Consider the following 7,176-nt stretch of genomic DNA (forward strand, 5'->3'; position numbering starts at 1 on the left):
AGTGTCTCGTGTCATGAATGTCTCAGGAGGCGATGGTCCTGTCTTCATGAAGTAAGATGGGACCATGAAGCAGTCATCTGTCTGGTGGTCAAAGGTACATGACGGAGGTGGCAGAATCAGTGTTTTGAATTATTACGGTATATACATCACAGTCAGCACCAAGTCATAAATACTGTTTTAGTGGAACAAAAATGATTATGCTATTATATATTGACAGTTTTGCATTACTATTAACAACTTGAAAACAGAAAAATAATGAAGATTTGAGCATTAATTACAGACTCCTTAGTTGACCGTGATTCTTAAATTCAAGTGTTTTTTGACACTTGGTGTGCAACGGACTTCTGGGGACTTTTTTGGTCTGCAGAGTCAGCTTTCCTTGCTTTCATGTGGCTCCCTTGGGTAAAATAATTACACTATATCAAGTTTTCCCCTCTGCTATGTGGAGATGTCTGTGGCGGGTACAGGAAGCTGCGGACTCAGACCCAGATTGAGACAGCGTGAGATGGAGGAAGCTGCCGGGAAAAGTCAGGCTGTGCCCATTTACGTTTGTAGATAACGTTATCTTTAACTTTTTTATCAGTAGTGGCGAATTTACAGCTCACAGCAATTTAGGCCTAATCCACACATACACGGGTATTTTTAGAAATGTAGCTTTTTCTTTGCGTTTTGGCCTTTCGTACACACACAAACTGAGTTTTCGGTCGCTGAAAACAGACAATTTGGAAAACTACTGCCAGAGTGAAGATATTCAGAAGATCTCCGCCTGCAATACACTACATGCCTGAGCAGCACGATGGCAACCTCGCCGAACTGCAGCATGTTGCACGCTTGCAGCATTCACACTGGCAACGTTGTTGCTGCGACACTTCTGCAGGGCTGCCTGCTGCTACGAGTGCTGTATTTGCACATTTATGAGCACATATTCCACTCATGCATAGAGTCGTGTAAGCTCCTGCATTGTTAAAACTATACATTTCTTGTTTTTGTTGAAATATCTAGCGTAGGCAAAAAATGTTTCATTTTCGATCGGTCATTAGGGAATAACATGCCTTGTTTATTATATTATGTAAACACTGCAGTCAACATCGTGTGGAAACCTAGTTCAAAAATCTAGCAGTTCAATTACGTGTTCTTTGATAGTCTATATGACAAAAAGAACGTGCAGCCGAATCAAATCTGACAAACAAAATTCTGAGTTTTTACCACACTATGTGAAATAAAACCTACATTTTTAAACTGGAAATACGGTATATCACCTGTCTGTGATCTTTTTTACATTCATATACCTTGGAAAAATATTTCTATTCGTTCCAAATGTAATATTTTGCCATCTATACTCTCAGCTGCCAGTTTTTTAGCTACACCTAAAAAACGAATACAGTCTAAATCCACAGCCCTGCAGTAAACTCCCTTCATGAAGGTTATGATGTCCCAGTTTTGTTTAACCATTTTTAAATGAGGTATGATTCAGTTTTATAGTCACTTAGAAAGCTGTTGTTTGTGGTGATGTTGAATGTTATTGCATTATATTGCATGTTACAATTCTTTATTGTCTCCCGGCGGCAATATACAGTATTTGCAGCAAAGTATAGACAAAAACAGCTTAAATACAACTCAAAAGCCACAACAACATGCAGAAAAACAGAGGTTTTTACTCTGTTCTGTATAACAGTGTTTCTCTGAAACCAAAGACCTGAAGACATCTTGTAGAAACAAAACATCAGTGACACTCCACTGATACAAAACACAGCTAAACAGTATAAAAGTTATTGAGTTTGTTTACAGAGCTTTTAACTAATTTTCTAGTGAGCAGTTAGATTTCCACCCTATGATATCATCACAGGTTAAAGTTTAACCTTGCAGTCGTTGTGTGTCTCTTGCAAAATGTTTTACACGTTAATACAACACAACAGTAAGAACATGAATCTACTTGAGCAACTTTTTACTTGAGGTGACTGAACGGACATTTATTTTCAGAGCAACATCCACAAAATTCACAAAGTCCAGGGTAAAGTTTAGTTTATGGTTGCCGCGGCCGGTAACTATGGGAGAGTCCTGTGGTTATAAAAAGTTTATTACAATCCTGCTGTCCTTGGGATGGGACAAAGGTGACAAAAACTCAACCAAAGCCAAGCAAAAACAAATCTGCAAACTGTAAAAGTTAATTCTTTACTGTGCAAACCCTTGTTGCATGCCTCTGTTTAATAATTGTACTCTGAATTCAATGAGCAGAATTCTGGTATTTCTCACAACCTCTATGAAGACTGTAATTCTCTGTTAAGACAAAGAGATTATTAATTTACACAGTGATAACAACACTTTATGGTCTACTCAGTCATCAGCAGTTCTTTTCCTTCCCTTTCTAAAACAAAAATAATTGTGCAGCATGAAGTTGTCAAAACAAAGATGTAACTGCTGTAGACTGAGGAGACATAACCAAGCAACATCATTTAAAATCCCACAACGACAATCTGTTACAGTGAGAATCAGGCTTCTTTGCAAAAATATGTTGCTGCCATCTACTGTTGTCATGGAGAGTATCTCTGGACATTTTCAATGTAGAAAATACAGTATATTATTATGTTGGATAGATGCAATTAATTTGTTTTGTATGCACTTGCGCAACACATACATTTTATTTTGTGTGTGGTGTTGCGTAGATTTATGTGTCCATGTGTGTTAAAGGGTATTTGTTGACTGGTGTGTGTGTGTATGTGTGTGTAACTGGATGTTAGTGCACTGCTGAAGTGAAAGAAGCTTAAGTATATCATAAAAGAAAAATACTCCATTACAAGTAAACCCTGCTTTAGAATTGCAAATATTTATGGTAAATAGATACAGGCAGTGTGTAAGGGTACTCCCCATGCCTTAATCCCCAACAGCAGTCACTGGCTTCAGGCTTGATTAGGACACCTGTGTCCTGTTAGTCAGACTGAAGCGGCCAAATAAGTGTTCTGACTTTATTGTTCCCACTGAAATGACTCAAAATTGGGTTTTTATGAACCAGGTTTTGTGTTTGTTTTTGCATTTTTTCTTGTCACCTGGTTTATATATAATAAGTATGTTCAGACTGTTTCTCACAGCTTTGAAATGTTGCATGTTTCAAAGATACAAATGACAATGATTTTCTTTGTATGTAGCAACAATACCAATGTCATTTTGAGTGTAAAATCTTAGTTTAACTAGAGCTGCTGAATAAATGTAATAAAGTGGGGAGACCACTTCTCTTTGAAATGTCTAGTGTCACAGTTAACAAATGAAAAAAAACAAACCCATGATATAGGGAGCAGATGAACAAATCAAAGAGTCTTTAGGGGCAGAAAATGATTCAGCCAAACAACAGAGTGACAAGTGGTCAGATTGAAACAGAAGCTAAAAATGCAGGCAGGGTTGAAATCTAGATCAAAAATCACAGGGAAGACATGAAAAGCTGGAAAGCTAAGGCACTGGGTACAAAGACAATCTGACAGAGAGCAAGTGGAACTGGACTAGCATATATACTGGGAGCTAATGGGGGAATGAGGAGCAGGTGAGTGATGATCAGCAGGTGGAGTAAATCTACTGATGAGGGCAGGTAGTCAGAGTGGCAGAGTCTGAAGAGTCAGAACACAAACAAACCAAGTGAATAAATGAATGATAAATAAACAAAGTGTAATTAGAAACCACGACAAAAAGAGTAAAAGTATCAGCTTTCTTGAAACAGATCCCAAACTATTCTAGACTAAATTGGACACTAAAGTAACCAAGTCTCAAAGCACACTTATTCAACAACTTCATCCAAGTACAGCTTTTAGTATGTTACTTAAGTATATCCAAATATGACTTTTTATATTCCACTACATTTAATTGACGGTCATAGTTACATTTACTTCACAGATAAACATTAAAATACGGTAAAAACATGATAAATGTGTAGATATGAGCCCCCATTGGGCACAAAGTAGTCAGACTTCACAAATCCTCTGTCCCCGTCAACATTTTAATGTTAACAGATTAATGCATCAATATTTTCACACTAGGGGTCAATTCTCTATGGATACTTTTATTACTGATACTTTTGCTGACTGCAAATAAAATCATAAATCCAGAATTTGTACTAATATTTGAGTATTATTCCATGGTGTTGCTATTTTCACACAAGCAAAAGATCCAAGTTTATAGAAATTGTACTTAAAGCACCTTGTTGGTTAAAAAACATGGCTTCAGTTACATTTTGCAAACCGCATAAACTATATTCTAAATATCTGTGAGACCAAACAAACATCTCCTTTCTCATTAAGCACTTGCAAAGCTTTTTAGTCAATGCTTTGAAACCTGCTTTAGTTGCACTTTTATTTCATCCTCCTCTTTTTTGGCACACTGTTGCCTTTCATAGTGAATTAGCGCCACCAGCGGTAATGTATATCGACAGATATGCATAACTGTAGATGGAAAGATCGGCGGATATCCATTACCGTCCTCTGTGAGCTGTGTATCAAGTTACCCCATGCTCCTGCTGTACAGTGCATATAGAATTGGTAAACAATACACCCTCTCACTCTGCAGCACTCCCCCTTTCATGCTGCAGTTGCAGATTTTTTTTGGCCACTCGGGGGCAGAGAAAACAAACTCTGTACACCCCTCTACTAAACTGCATCCAAAGTTTGCATTTAATCAAAACAATACCTTTGCCTTTGTTCAATGTCTGAGCCCCATTTTAACATCACAGTTCACCACCCCATCCCTTTAGGCAATGAAAGGCATTAAGCTAGCAGAGCATCAACTTACTATGTTAAATAACACAGCACCACAGCTGGAAATAAAAACATATAATTGAAAAAAAAGTGTAGTGTGACACAACCGTCTACTGCGATTAGTTTTGGGCATGAGTTTATAGCTTCTCATCATGTTTGTGCCAAATTTGAAGAAAGTCCTTAAAGGTGTTATTGAGATATTGTGTTTACAGAATGAGACCGAAGAGGTCACATTGACCTTGACTTTTGACCTTTAACTACCAAAATCTAAAAAGTTAATCATTAAGTCCAAGTGGACGTTTGTGCCAAATTTGAAGAAATTCTCTCAAGCCTTTCTTGAGATATTGCATTTACTAGAACGGGACGAATGGTCAACCCTACCTGTGACCACAGCTATTGCTGGCCTGGAGGCATAAAAAGAGTAAATACAAAATTGTTTTCTTCTAGTTCAGTGAATATCCATGTTTTCACAAGCAGCACTCGGGTGAAAAACATGAGGGCGCAGGACCGTCTGCCACAGCCTGAAAACAACAGCAGGAACTGGCAGAATCTGTGCAGCATCGAGGGCGTCAGTCTCCCCGCCTGTGCACACAGGCGCTCAGATACAGGTGGATGCACCTCGATACCGGGCACTTAAGACCGCTGACGGTTGGGTGCTCTGACCTCCCCCATGATAACACACACACACACACAAACCTCCAAAAGTGCAGCCACACTCTCACTACCAGCCTGAAGCCATGTTTGAACAATCGATCGCAGGGGTCCAGGAGCCACAACCAGAGGAGAGATGAAGTGAGGGGAAGGAGACAGAAATTGTCTTCAGCTCGGTTTAGCACTGATGCATTCACTATCCATTACCCTCTGTCATCACTTTGTGTTTGCTGAAAAAAAAAGGGGAGTTTAATATATTTCCGTGACACCGACTGCCTGCATTGATGAATCCTCCAGTGCTGCGGGAAACTTAATCTTTGTGGTGTTTACAGTAACGTCAGAGAAGTATGCATATACTGTAACACCAGAGGATACAGACATAAGCTGTAAAGTGCCAGCCCAGCAGTGATTATCTCCAACCTGTCTTCATCAGCAGTGGAGCATCAGTAATCAACACGCCATGCCAGTTTGTGATTACCGCTCTCAACTGGGAGCACTAGTCTCTCTCTTCATCTTGATTGGCATCCTCACATGGCTTGTTTATCTGGGGTAAGTGGCCCCGCACATGACCTGCCGGAGCCGACTAATTAGACCAGGAGAAAGATTAGAGCTGGGGCGCTTCAAATAATGGCCCCTTATTTTTTTCTCTCCGGGAGTCATTTGAGCATTGAGAGGCCAAGCAGCCGGTCCCTGATCTCCACAGCAATAACACGCCTCACAAGGCAGCGACATTTCAACCTCCCCAATGTACAGGTGGAATGGAAGAGACAGTCTCCGCTCCTTTCTCCATCTCAGTCCAGTGCAATGGTGCACTTTATACCTTGATATAGTGATGATGGTGATGGTTTTACAAAAGGATTTTGCTAATCATGACAATAAACTACACTCACCGGTCTTTAACCAAAACCATGAGTTGTGCACAGACCTGTAGAGACACACTGTCATTGCACATCAATAAGAATTTTAAACATTTAAAGACACAACTGAGTCAAAATAAAAATGCCAAAAGTCAGAAATTATCAGTTAGAAATAATCAGATTATGGCAAAAGTATTATAACAACTACTAGAATAATCAAATAAACCCTTTATTAATAAAAAGAAATGGCACATATTTAAGAACATGACGGTGTGTTCCTGCCTACTCTTAATATTTATAGAATATTTTTTGTGGGTTTTTTTTCTTATTTCCAAAACAAAAGTGACGTATATGAGCTGGCTTTTTCATCGGGAGGTGGAGAGGATGGTGGATGGCATGGCACCATAAGCGAGACGCCTTCAGAGCTGCAGACCCTTGCAGGCCAAGACAGATCACTGTTAAAACCAACAAACTGCAAAACCGGTCTTGTTTTAGCAACCGGTTGCTGTTTTTTCTGGTGGCATTTGAGCCACCAAACATGAGTGTTTTTCAGTGACCTGTTGCTGTTATTCCAGCCGCTTTTTAGCCACCGAACGTGGGCGTTTTTCACGTCTCTGTAATGTTTTTCAAGTAACTGTTAAGCCACCAAAACTTTTTTTCATGCCCTGTCAATGTTTTTTCTGCCACTTTTTAGACACCAAATGTGGGTGTGTTTTTTTGTAGTGCCCATCACTGTTCTTCCGACAACATTAGTCATTTCTTTCTAAACATAGTTTAGAAAGTAGAAAACAATAAAACAGCATAATAATGTAAAAATGTGCAGTATCCGTGGTTTGCAGAATGATACAATGCTTCCATTTTTTATGGCAATATGACTGTACAGAAATTAGTTGAGGAACCAGCTTTGACTGTTGGTAAGAAAATAGATCTCA

This window comes from Plectropomus leopardus, chromosome 10 (genome assembly GCF_008729295.1).
Source record: "Plectropomus leopardus isolate mb chromosome 10, YSFRI_Pleo_2.0, whole genome shotgun sequence".
Taxonomy (NCBI): Eukaryota; Metazoa; Chordata; class Actinopteri; order Perciformes; family Serranidae; genus Plectropomus; species Plectropomus leopardus.